Source organism: Cibotium barometz, chromosome 37 (genome assembly GCF_041138505.1).
Source record: "Cibotium barometz isolate CiBa-2024 chromosome 37, ASM4113850v1, whole genome shotgun sequence".
In the NCBI taxonomy this organism is placed as follows: Eukaryota; Viridiplantae; Streptophyta; class Polypodiopsida; order Cyatheales; family Cibotiaceae; genus Cibotium; species Cibotium barometz.
The window spans coordinates 37,315,107-37,329,535 of record NC_141082.1 but is presented as its reverse complement, the minus strand read 5'-3'; the positions used below and the strand labels follow the sequence as shown (position 1 = coordinate 37,329,535).

Here is a 14,429-nt window from a genome sequence, read left to right as displayed (position 1 = left end):
TCGGCCATACTCGTGAACCCCATGCTTGACATTTTGGAGAGTGGTATACCATCTACTTGGAGCTGATGTTGCTCCCATGTTTTTATGTTCTTAGTATTCCATGACGAGTTTCCATGGACAATTTTGTATCACCCCAGTGAGATAGCTATATTTATGTTTTCATTCTGTTTTATTTTCCATTCCATGATGAGATATGCCATGGACATTATTGTACCACTTTGGTCTCATAGGCCCATTGGGTCTTTAGTAGACGCTTAATATCTCTCTCTCTCTCTCTCTCTCTCTCTCTCCTTTGGCCATTACCTCTCCAAATACATGGGGCGAGTATGCAGCCTCCCTCTACACAGTACCAGAGCAGCCACCACTACCGAACCCTCCAGAGCCTTGTCCACCCACTTCTACCTTCTTCAGAGCAGAGATGGTGAGGAGGGCCATCAACAGATTGCATACAGGGAGGGCACAGGATCATGAGGGCATTGTAGCCAAGCATTTCATACATGCTAGAGATATGATTGCAGACTTGTTGGCTCTCATGTTTAATAGAGCCATGTGTGAGGGGTTTCCTGGGACTTGGAGTACTTCCACGATTGTGCCGGTACTCAAGTCTGGAGATCCGAGCCTGGCGACTAACTACCGCACCATTATGATTGGTCACTCGCTGGCCAAGCTATATGCCTCTATTCTTGAGCAGGAGTTGAGCGGATGGGCAGAGAGACAAGGGGTCCGAGCTCAGGGACAGGCCGGTTTCAGGAGGAGATTCTCTACTTTGGATCATATCTTTACCCTCCGGGCTATCATTGAGGAGGGCAGAGCACATGGGAGGAGGATCTACTGTGACTTTGTGGATTTCCGCAAGGCCTTTGACACAGTGCCCAGAGCTAGACTGATGCGCAGGCTGCAAGACTTGGAGTTCCATGTGAGCTCATTTGGGGTATTATGGCACTTTATGAGACAGTAGTTGGGCAGGTGCGGACTTCAGAGGATCTCTCCCAGCCAATACACTCCACTATAGGGGTGAAACAGGGCTGCCCGCTCTCTCCGACTCTATTTGGACTATACATTGATGAGATCTCTGATTATATTGGGACACGAGGGGACAGAGGAGCCCAGTTGGCTGGCACTTGGATACCTCTGCTCTTATATGCTGATGATATTGTGCTTATAGCAGACTCACCAGAGGGTATGCAAAGGCACTTGGATACTTTACATGCTTATGCACAGGACAGTGGGCTCTCAGTTAACCTTGGTAAGACCAAGGTTATGGTGTTTAACACTACAGCTCAGTGGGTCTGGAGATCAGCGCCTATTTTCACATATGGGCACGAGACAGTGGAGTATGTTGACTCATACACATATCTTGGAGTGGTGTTCACTGGGCCCACATTTTCCATGAGGGGGGCAGCAGAGGCCAGATTGACTACAGGATATGCAGCACTAGGAGGTCTAGAGAGGATGTGCTCACAGGTATAGTTTCAAGAGCCACGCACTAAGCTGTGGCTTTTTGACATGCTGATCACATCGGCTATGCTATATGGAGTACAGATCTGGGGGCCTAGCCTAGATCGCCACAGTCAACTAGGACGCACATACGATGGATGGAGATCGATGGAGAGACCACTTGTGTCCATGATCTCCGGGATGATTCGGGCTAAGGCCTCGGTACCCCATGAGATTATCAGAGCCGAGATGGGATCACCACCGACCGTAGTCGAGGCTCTTGCCAAATCAGTGTCCTTCATTCATAGCACCTGGGAGCTTCCCCGACACCGGTATGCACGACTTGCTTTAGAGTCCTCTCATTAGCTAGCCATGGAGGGAGACACTTCATGTTGGTATGCGCAGATAGCATCCTGGTTTGAGCTTCACGGGTTCAGTTTAGACAGACTTCCACCCTTCCAGTACTCTCTGGAGGCGCCCTATCTCACCTTGACACATTCTGAGATTAGTAGAGTCATCAGACAGGACCTCATTCAGTTGGACACTAGGAGGACATGGCTAGAGCCCTCACAAGAGTTGGGGACGAAGATGGCTTTCTATAGAGACCATCTTCTCCGCACCACTGAGGATGGCTTTATACTTAGACCGAGCTAAATGGATACCCATCTGTCTCATGGATTGAGGTGTGCCATTGGGCAGATCCGCACCTCTTCACATCAGTTAGAGATAGAGACAGGCGGATTTAGAGGCATACCTCCAGAGGACAGGATTTGTCAGATTTGTTGGATAGAACCAGAGACGGAGGAGCACTACATTTGTCGCTGCATAGCATATTATGAGATTCGAGGGCGCTACCATTGCCTTTTCAGAGAGGGATTTGGACCACTGGCTAGAGTCATGGACTATTGTGATCAGCGATGCTTGGGTTTTTATCTCCTAGAGATCCGCAGGCTCAGAGAGTCCATTATCAGGAGCAGACGCCCAACTGGCACGGAGTCCACACAGAGACAGATTACTCACTTCTTTAGAGGGACTACCCGGGAGGGGACACAACCGACAGCCCAGCAGTGGGCACCCCGTGGGACTCTAGTTGAGAGAGCTATCCAGTTGGGCATATCCAAACGCCCGAGGGTTCGCGGATCCTCACATCGGAGACGGTGCCTACACCGGAGGATTCAGAGCATCATTGCAAGGCATCGGGCTCGTCCGACCAGGCATCTCACTATGGCAGATATCCAGGCCATCCGGCAGAGACCCATGCTAGAGCTCCTAGGATGATTACCACTCCAGCCATATACTGTTATACTCACTGTCACTTTTGTACTCCCCCATATTCATGTATTCATGTATCCATGTACTCATGTACCCCATTTTGACTAGTAGCATTAGCTTCCCACTCTCCCTAGTTGCTGCTTCCGGATGCTCCCTACTGATGTATCGTAGGGCTAGATACTTACCTTCAGTTCTTTCTTTTCTTTTCCAGACAGTGTATCAGATGTCACATGGTTGTAACTTTGGTCTCATAGGTCACTTTGGCCTTTTGAAGACGTTAATATAACATTTCATTTCATTCATCTCTCTCTCTCTCTCTCTCTCTCTCTCTCTCTCTCTCCCCATCGCACATGTTCGGCATCTCCTGTGTTCGCCTGCATTCGCCCCCTCTCTGTGTGCAGCCCCCCTCTCTCTCTCTCTCTTGCGCACCCTGCTAGTCCCTTTGCCTCCCTAATCCCACCCACCCTTGCGCACCCCTACTATTCTGCGCTGCTGTGCTCGCGCTGTCAAAAACACACTCTCTCTCTCTCCATCGCACCTGTTCACCATCTCCTGTGTTCGCCTGCATTCGCCCCCTCTGTGTGTGCAGCCCCTCTCTCTTTCTCTTGCGCACCCTACTAGTCCCTTTGCCTCCCTAATCCCACCCATCGCACCTGTTCGCCATCTCCTGTGTTCGCTTGCATTCGCCCCCTCTGTGTGTGCAGCCCCTCTCTCTCTCTCTTGCGCCACCCTTCCTCACGCCTGTGCGCTAGTCCCTTTGCCTCTCTAATCCCACCCACCCCTCCTCATGCCCCCAAGCAACAACATAACTCTCTCTCTCTCTCTCTCTCTCTCTCTCTCTCCCCCTCGCTACTCCCTGCCTGTGGGAAGCACTGCAAAGTAATCACGAGGAATGGCTCCGAGTCTCCAAGAAGCTCGAGGCCCTTGAGACGGCAATGAAGGCACTAATCAAGGAGAACAAGAAGATATCTGATTCCAACCTCATTGAGGTGGAGAACAAATTACACCGGCATATCATGGCCCTCGAAGCACGGGTCACGAACCTTGAACAAGAGAACACGGCACAAGGAGGAGGTGAGTGCACTGAAAGTGGAACTGGTGGCCGTCAAGAACACCGAGAAGGAAGAAGGGGAGATCAATGACAAAACTCTCACGGCCATCAAAGAAGAGATCTCCAAGGAGATCACAAAGGACATGGAGGGAAAACTCGAAGCCAAGCAGTCGGGATGGGTTAAAGCGGTAAAGAAGAACATCCATAAAGAAGTGAGGGAGGAGACAAAGGGAAGAACACCAAATCATTCACACCACCATTGAGGAGGAGAAGATGAGGCATGCCCGCCGCCTCAACATTCGAGTCACAGGTATAGCCGAGACACCCGACTCCACTCCCGAGAAAGATGGACAACTTCTATGCATGAAGCTTAGCTACAGGGAAGAGGACCCTCTCCCCTTCACCAAAGCATGGAGAGCCGGGAAAGACTCAACATGCAAGTGAGCCCTCATCCTACAGTTTGCAGGAGAGACGGACAGGGTCACCTTCATGAGGAAGAGGAGGATTCTACGAGGATTATAGGGAGATCCCATCTATTTGGATGACGACCTTACAAGGATGCAGATAGAACACTAGAAAAAAATGCATGCCGAGAGTCCCACAGGCCCGGAAAGAGGGCAAGAGAGCATTCTATCGCGATGGCCGTGTCATCATCGATGGCAAGGCCACCGATTAGCGCCAGGCAGCCTATGGGACATCGGCTATGGAGGATCCAGATTCACAAATACACTCAGCAGTTTGGAACTGCAATGGAGCACTTTGGACACATCCTAGGAGGACGGAGGAGGTTATGGAGGGACGGGACATCATACTACTTACACAGACGCACCAGAGCCCAAAGAGGGGGCTACCCAATGTAGAGGGCTATCAGTGGGAGTTTATATACAGGGGGACCACACAGCAGAGCACATCGAGGGGATCTGGAGGTATAGCGGTACTCTTCAAGCGAGAGCTACAGGAGCGCCTACAGATGGTAGCACGTGACTAGGAGGCTAGATACATGTGGATTAGACTGCAGCTCTCAGCAGATAGGGTGTTATGCTACTTCTCTCCTAGAGGATCGAGATATGCCATGACAGCAGAGGAGGAGAGTTGAGGGGAGGAGGAGGACATAGGGCCATTGGGAGAGTCACCATATGCAGCCCTTTCAAATGAGATCATACACTACTCCAACCTGGAGAAACTCCTCCTTATGGGGGACTTCAATGCACGGACACAGAGATAGTGCGACATTTATGATTTCAAGCACCCCGAGGTGATGCACACACTAGAGGTGGAGGACACGGGAGCTTGCAGGGTGTCAGTGGACATGGGGCTAGATAACACTAGATATGGTCATCACTTACTTGAGCTGGGAGTGCAACACCATCTCGTTATTTATAACGGGATGAGACAGTGGCAGGATTCAAGAGCACTGACACGCTTTCCACAATCGCGGGGGGGGGGGGGGGGGGGGTAGCAGAGTGGACTACATCATGGGGTCCATGGAGACCACACAGGCAATGACATCTTTCACCATCCCCCCCTGTCCTATTGGTGCGGATCACACGTACCTCTTACTGTCACTGGCGAGCTCCACACCAGCACCCACACAGCCCACACAGGCATCGCATACAACTTTCTACTTCACCCATGACTTGGCAGACATATATGAGCATCATGTATATGACGGGCTATTCCAGATGGATCCCCTATCACCTCTAGACACACTCACCACCCAGCTGTCATCTCTACTACATACGGCCGCCACCCGCAGCTTCCCCCATCATACACACATTGCACACATATAGATATGGGAGCATGCCCCAGAATCGGTGGTATGATGATGAGTGCAGAGAGCTATATAGACACCTCTGTGCCCAAAGAGCACTGGGGACCATTACACAGAGACAAGCGAGCCGACAGATGAGGACCCTCACACGCCATAAGAGGCGTGTGATGGGAGAATTAGGGTTAGGTTATGTGGGAGATTTACACAGAGAAGCACAAGGGAGAGAGAGAGAGAGAGTTGTGGGGATAAGTCAACTCATGAGGCATGAGTGTGTGACTCCCCTATCACACATGTATATTGCACTAGTACACATAGTGCACTTAGTACATTAAAAGTACTAAGTGTACTATGTACTATAACTTATGGGCTTGTACACACTATAAGGGTGGGCATTATGCCTTTACCCCAACAACCTCCCATTTAAAGGCAAAGTGCCCTTAAATAAAGGAAAAGAAAAATCAGCATGTACATGATAATATACAAGGCCATATCAAGGCTGAAACTGGCCTCATCCAATGCCCATCAAGTGTCTGCAATGAGCAAACCGCTCTGGAGGCAAACTCTTCGTCAACAGATCAGCCGGGTTGTCATCCGTATGAACCTTAACAAGCTGAATTTGCTTGTTCTCTATCACCTCTCTGATGAAGTGATACTTCACATCCACATGCTTCGTCTTTGCATGAAAAACAGGGTTCTTTGCCAACTGGATGGCACTCTGACTGTCACAATGCAACAATGGAATATCCCCTGTATAACCCAAATCAACCACTAACCGAGATAGCCATAATGCCTCCTTGCAAGCCTCTGTGGCTGCAATATACTCGGCCTCTGTAGTAGATAAGGCTGTGCACTTCTACATCCTGGATATCCATGACACAGCACCTCCTGTGAATGTAAATACATAACCGGTAGTAGACTTCCGGTTATCTGGATGACCGGCATAATCCGAATCCGTGTAACCATGCACTAATGCATCCTGTTTGCCAAAGCAAATGCACATATCCTGTGTGCCCTTCAGGTATCTCATGACACCTTGCACTGCTTCCCAATGCTTCTTGCCAGGGTTGGCCATGTATCTAGAAACCACTCCCACTGCAAATGCAATGTCCGGCCTAGTAGCAACCATGGCATACATGAGACTGCCACAAGCTGAAGCATACGGAATCTTGGCCATATCAGCCCTGTCTCTATCTGACTGTGGGCTGTCCATAGCACTGAGTTTCACATATGGAGGCAAAGGAGTACTAGTCTTCTTCCCCCCGTCCATATTGAACCTCTGCAAGACTTTGCCAATGTATTCCTTCTGAGACAAATACAACACATGCTGATTTCTGTCCCGAAGTATCCGCATACCCAAAATGTGATTCGCATCACCCAAATCCTTCATATCAAAGGTTTGATGCAGCCTCTGCTTCAAGGCATCCATCTCTTTACGAGATTTCCCGGCAATCAACATATCATCAACATACAAAATGAGAATCAATAGACTGCCATCCAAAGCTTTCTTGGTGTACAAGCAGTGATCTATGTCACTTCTCCTGAATTTCTGAGATTTCATGAATGTATCAAATTTATGATACCATTCTCTTGGTGCCTGTTTGAGCCCATAAAGACTCTTTTTCAGCTTGCATACAAGCTTCTCCTTTCCACTCACTGCATAACCCTCTGGCTGCTGCATATATATCTCCTCATGGAGATCACCGTGAAGAAAAGCAGTCTTCACATCCATCTGAATCAAGTCCAGATCATCATGCGCAACCAAAGCCAACACAGCTCTAAGTGTGGTCATTTTGACCACTGGAGAGAAGATCTCATCAAAGTCCACACCATATTCCTGCTTGAAGCCCTTAGCCACTAACCTGGCTTTGTATCTTGGCTTTGCATCTGGTGCAACTTTGAGCCTGTATACCCACTTGCATGGCAAAACCTTCTTGCCTGCAGGCAAATGCACCAACTTCCATGTTCCATTTTTGTGCAGAGAATCCATCTCTGACTTCATGGCACGCTCCCATAGAGCCTTGTCTGCCCTCTGTAAAGCCTCCTTATAACATGAGGGCTCCCCACAGTCAGTGAGCATCAAGTAGTCAACCCCTGGAACAAACCTGTCAGGGACTCTGGAGGGTCTTGTGGACCTCCGTACCCAATGACCATCATTTGCAGGTTGCTGTCCAGCCTGCATATCACCTATTGGTGGCTCCTGTTCCATGCCATAAGGCTGAAATATAATGCCCAGTATCTCCTCTAACTGTGGTATATCCATAGGGATATCTTCTGCCATCTCTGGCTGTCCATTTGGACCATTTTCAGTACCATTTAAGGGCTGGTTTTCCTGCTGTAATGGCTGATTTACAGCCCTTTGTTGTTGTCCATGATGTCCATCATCATCAAAGATGACTCTGCCAGGCTCCTGTTGCCTTGCAGGCTCCTTATACATGCATGTTTCATCAAAAATGACATCATTGCTGCGTATGATCTTTCTATTCATGGGATCCCAAAGTCTATACCCCATTTCACCTCTGTCACCATATCCTAGGAATATGCATTTGTGAGACTTAGGATCAAGTTTGGTGCGCATTTCCCTGCGTATGTGCACGTACGCAACGCAACCAAACACTCTCAAGTGCTTGTATGACGGAGGCTTCCCTGTCCATACTTCTTCTGGCACTTTCCCACCAAGCCTCGTGTTAGGTGACCTGTTTATAAGGTGAACGGCTGTCATAACAGCTTCAGCCCAAAAACCATGAGGTAATGCAGCATGTGACAACATAGAACGGACCTTCTCCTGAATGGTCCTGTTCATCCTCTCTGCTGTCCCGTTTTGTGGAGGATCATAAGGAGTAGAGAGCTCCCTCTTGATGCCTTTAGCATCACAAAAGTCCTGAAACTGTTTGGACATGTACTCTCCACCATTGTCGGAACGCAAAGCCTTCAGTGTTTTGCCAGTTTGATTCTCAACAAGAGCAACAAACTTCTCAAACACTGAGAATGTATCACTCTTCAAACGAAGAGGATAAACCCACACCTTGCGTGTGGCATCATCTATAAATGACACAAAATATTTTGCCCCTCCCAAAGAAAGCTGAGGCATCTCACATACATCTGTATGCACAAGCTCTAACTGAGCATCTTTCTGTCCAAGAGCTTTCTTGTGGGGGCACTGTAGTTGCCTACCATATATACAATGCTCACAAAATTGAAAACTTGAAAACTTTAGAGAAGGCAAGTAACCCAAACGAGACAATTGCTCCATTCCCTTGACACTCATGTGTCCCAACCGGCTATGCCACATAGAAATTTCCGGCAGCTCAGTTGCATTTACATTAGCATGGTGACAAACACCTGCATGCATGAAATAAAGAGTGTCCACCTTAGAGCCTCTGGCAACAACCAGTGAGCCCTTACTAATTTTCCACTTTCCACTACCAAATGTGGTAACATAATCAGCATCATCAAGCTGTCCAGTAGAAAGCAGATTCTTCTTGATCTCAGGCACATGCCTGACATCATGGAGCATAAGCTGTGAGCCATCTGAAAATACAAGCCTCACATCACCTCTGCCAAGAATCTTGCATGCATGGTTATCACCCAAATAAACCACTCCTTCATTGCCAGCAGTATACCTGACAAACAAGTCTCTGCAACCTGTGACATGAAAGGAGGCACCTGAATCAATGATCCATGAGTGCATACCATGACCACCTGTAAGAAGTGAATGGGCATTAAGTGAAGAAGTAAAGAGGACCTCATCCTCACTGCCACCTGCATGTGACACATTGATTTCTTCAATCTTGACTCCACTTTTGCCCTTTGGCTTTACATCTTTGGCTTCATCTTTCTCTTTGTCTTTGCCTTTTCCCTTTTCCTTTTGATCATTTTTCCATTTGTAGCATTGCTTTTTAATGTGTCCCTTCTTGCCACAATAATGGCATTCCAAATCCTTTTTGGAGCGAGACTTGCTCCTTCCCCTTTCTTGGCTTTTTCCCCTTTGCTGGGATCTCCCACGTGCATTCATTGCATTGGACTTTCCAACAGAGTTGTTTTTCCTGTTCATCTCTTCTTGAAGAAGAGCACCCTCAACATCTGCATATGACAGCATAGCATGCGAATTGCTAGTGGCTGTCCTGAATGTGTCCCAACTCTCTGGCAAAGTGCATAACAGAAAAGTGGCTTTGAACTCATCGTCCATCGCCAACTTTTGATTTATAACTTGGCTGACAATACCATTAAACTCATTTAGATGGGTTGTCATAGACGCCCCTTCCTTCATCTGAAGACCTATGAGTTTCTTCAACCAATACACTTTGCTTGAGGCACTTTGTTGGGCATACAAGTCCTGCAATCTCTGCCACATTCCCCAAGCTGTCTTCTCTTCACGAATGCTGAAAAGTAATGAGTCTGACACAGACAACATGATAGTAGATCTTGCCAGCTCATCCATATCTTCCCACTCTTCAGCAGTAAGAGAAGCGGGCATTACACCCCTTTCTTTGATAGGCTTGTGCTGCTTTTTCTGGAGCAACACATTGTAGCATTGGGTTTGCCAAATATCATAGTTATGTGAGCCTTCAAGCTTCTTGATGTGAAGCAATGAAGAGCTCTCACCTGTGGTTGCCATAGCAAAATGCAACCTGTCAATGCCTGACTCCCTGCAAAATGTGCAAACACTACACCAAAAGCACACAAAGTGCTCACAGTTTTTTCTCCCAAGCTTTATCTCCCACTGCGGAAGCAAGAATGCAACTTTTCTCCCACTTTATGTGATGAAATCACCAAAATCTGGTTGCTGCAGATTTTGGACAGCACCTTAAATGTGCTCTGTTGCCCTTCCAAAGTACTATACAGCAGTACCAAGTGCTCACCAATGATGTACCAAACCTGTACCGGCAAGTACAGCAACTGAAATTGAACCTTTTCCTCACTCAAATCAGTGTACAGCCATGCCAAAACTTGCACAAAGCTGTGCCAAATCTATACCAGCAGGTACAGTAGCAATAAATGCTCTCCTGGCTGTCCAAATGAGTGAAAATCACACTTTTACAGTCCCGAACATTGCATACAACAGTTCCGAACAGAAATTGGGCAAAAGCCCCTTGACTGCAAGCTGATTTTTGAGGATTCAAGGCATAAATGTCTTGCCTGCTGCTTTGCCAAGCTCAACAAGCATACGAACTTGAAAAGCCCCTTGATTTAAAATCAATTTCTGATCATACATGGTACATTGACGCACATGAAGGCATCCAGAGTGTTCACGATGCTTTCCCCTGGCCACATATACATCAAATACATGAAACCCCCTTGATTTACAGGCACATTGAGTGCTTGTAAGGCATCAACACATTATCCACAGCATCAAATGCGATTGCCTGCATGCAAATCAACCAAATCGGCACAAAAGCCCCTTGATTTGCACTGCAATTTGCTGCAATTTTGCCCAAATGTGCGATTTTTCACATCATACAGCATGTATGAGTGCTTAATTGCACAATTACATCAAAAGCCCCAAATTTCGACATCCAATTTCCTGCAAATTGATCCTGATTGTGACCAATGTCACCCAATTTTGCCAATTTTGCTCAAAAATTGAGCAATTGGGCACCTGTACCTGCTCAATTGATAATTGTACCTGCTCAATTGCAAGTCCCAAAAAAAAATTGAAGCAAAATACCTTGTAATTTTCTGATTTTTCTCTGATTTGCAGGCGAATTTGGTGCTGATGCTTGATGCTGATGCTGATGCTCCTGCAGATGTGCAGGTAGGGACGGCTGGGTGACAAACTCCTGGTTTCCCCTCTTCTGCACAGCCTCAAGAGATTCCAAAACCCCAGCTTCGCTACTGTTAAAAGCGAGCAAAAGAGCGCAAAGGAGATGAACGAAACCCACACGCGTATGAGAGCTTTCTTGTACGCAGCCTGGCACTATTCGCGCTGTTGACGTCCGCCTGTGCGCTTGATTCAACGCATGCCTTTGCTCACGCTGCCTTCGCCACGTTTGCACGGTGAGTACAACAAGGCAGTCGGGTACAGCACAGTAGCCTGTAGCGAAGTCACGTAGCGAAGTCCCGGTGCCAGGTGCAGTTTGGGCAGCCACGTATGTTGGTTGGGCAGCCTGGGCAGCCACGTGGGCTGGCTGCGTGGGTTGTCCTGGGCAGCCTGGTTGGTTGGGGCAGCTGGTTGGGTAGCCCTTGTTGGGCTGCGTTGGCTGTCGTGGGCAGCCACGTATGCTGGCTGGGGCAGCTGGTTGGCCAGCCCCTTTTGTGCTGCAAGGAGCAGGGCGACCAGGAATCAGCAGGGCGACCAGGAATCAAAAGGCCCAAGAGCAGGCGACCAGCACAAAGGGGGGGCGGCCAGCAGAGCAGAAGAGGGAGGAGAACCTGGTGACCAAAGCTCTGATACCAGTTGATGGGAGAATTAGGGTTAGGTTATGTGGGAGATTTACACAGAGAAGCACAAGGGAGAGAGAGAGAGAGAGTTGTGGGGATAAGTCAACTCATGAGGCATGAGTGTGTGACTCCCCTATCACACATGTATATTGCACTAGTACACATAGTGCACTTAGTACATTAAAAGTACTAAGTGTACTATGTACTATAACTTATGGGCTTGTACACACTATAAGGGTGGGCATTATGCCTTTACCCCAACAGCGTGCATATGAGGAGGCACAGTATTGGGATATATACCACCTACTCATGAGCAGAGATGCAGCCACTACATGGCGCAGGATGAGAGAGCCTCGCCCTCGTACCCCGATTGAGGATCCACACACATGGCACACATATGCAAAGAGCCTCTACCATATCCCTCAGCAGCCGCCCATACCACAACCACAGGAGTCCCGCCCTACCACCTCTACTTTCTTTACTGCCTCAATGGTAGAGAGAGCTATCCGCCAGTTACAGCATGGGAGATCGGCTGACCACACAGGTATACAGAGTGAGCATCTTATTTATGCAGCTGACACACTGGGACCCTTTGTTGCTCACCTCTTTAATAGGGCACTAGTGGAGGGCCTACCAGCTGAGTGGACTATGCACACCATCGTGCCTCTCCACAAAGCGGGAGACGTGCTAGACCCCAGCAACTATAGGACTATCATGATTGGTCATACGTTGGCCAAACTTTATGGCGTAGTGCTCGAGGCATAGTTGAGCTCATATGCAGAGAAGGAGGGACTGCGAGCACCAACAAGGCAAGCTGGATTCCGACGAGCTTTCTCCACTATTGACCATATATTCACTCTGAGATGTCTGATTGACTAGGCTAGGGCGCGGGATAAGAGATTATATTGCTGCTTTGTGGATTTCCACAAAGCATTTGACACAGTGCCACGAGAGAGACTCTTCCAGCGCCTACAGTCATTGGGGATCCCATCAAAGATGGTTTGGGGCATCTATGCTTTATATGAGCATGTCCTCGGGCGCATACGATGCCCCGGGGGGGCTATCTGATGTTATTGCTAGCACCATAGGTGTGAAGCAAGGATGCCCACTCTCTCTACACTATTTGGGCTATACATCGATGAGGTGGCTAACTTCATTGGTCACGGTGGTGGGGATGGGGTAGACATCTCAGGTACCACAGTCCACATTATGCTATATGCAGATGATATTATTCTAGTCTCTGAGTCGCGGATGGGACTTCAGCACCATCTCCATGCACTCGATGACTTCTAGAGGGGGCTTACAGTGAACCTTGGGAAAACCAAGGCCATGATTTTCCACACCTCGGGGCTCGTTCGACGACAGGCCATCCTCACACTAGCAAGAGGACAGGCAGAGGTGGTAGACTCATATGTGTACCTGGGGATTACATTTACGACTCCGCCAGGAAGATTTACTATGGCACAGGCAGCCAGGGATAGACTCACACGAGGGTATGCAGCTCTGGCCATGCTAGAGAGACAGTGTCATCAGGCACACTTCCAAGAGTCCCGCACGAAGGGTGGTTGTTTGACACACTAGTCACCCCTGCTTTGATGTATGCTGCAGCAGTATGGGCACCTGGGCTCGCCACCTCCACATGGTCTCAGATAGAGAGGCCTCAGATTCTCATGCTCTCACGGATGATCCGCAACAAACCCTCCGTCCCACATGACATTGTCCGGACGGAGTTTGTCGCACCTCCTATGCTAGTAGAGGCCCTCTTCCAGACGATCTGCTTCATACAAAGGATCAGAGATATGCCATCAGATCGACTCTCACATAGAGCTTTTGCGGCGTCCAGGTAGCTCGCAGAGAGTGGAGATAGGAGATCATGGTATTCACAGATAATACAGTGGCTCACTCAGCATGGTCTCGACATAGATCACTTGCCACCTTTCCAGTATGATATACATGCACCACACATCCAGCTCTCTCACAGTGAGAGGAACAGAGTCCTTCGGCAGGATTCATGGCAACGATACACTCAAGAGACTTTGATTACACCCAGTCAGCCTCTACCGCCAAAGATGCTATACTACAGAGATCAGTTTATGTGTATCTCAGCGGATGGATTGATACAAAGACCTGGATACATGGATGTGTACATGCCTCACAGTGCCCGAGTGGCGATTGGCCAGCTCAAAGTATCATCACACTAGCTTGAGATTGAGGCAGGTAGGGCAACACGGATCCCCAGAGCAGAGAGGATATGCAGACTATGCCAGGAGGAGGTTGAGAATGAGGAACATTATGTATGCAGATGTAGAGCATATAGTGTCATTAGAGAGAGATACACCACCATCTTCAGTGGACATCCCTCACTCCGCCAGATCATGGAGTCCGCAGACCAGCGCAGATTTGGCTAGTTCTTGTTAGAGAGACAGCGCCACAGAGACACTGATACGGACTCATACCACAGGGAGAGGTGGGCGACAGCTCCAGTTCACTGATTTCTTCCAGAGATCTATCCTAGTGCCT

General features: G+C 48.5%; 1 protein-coding gene across 2 annotated transcripts in view; it reads right to left on the bottom strand.

Moving 5' to 3' along the window:
* Positions 1-14,429, bottom strand: part of LOC147617244 (Endoplasmic reticulum vesicle transporter protein) — a 37,612-nt gene that overhangs the window by 9,463 nt on the left and 13,720 nt on the right. The window lies entirely within an intron of this gene.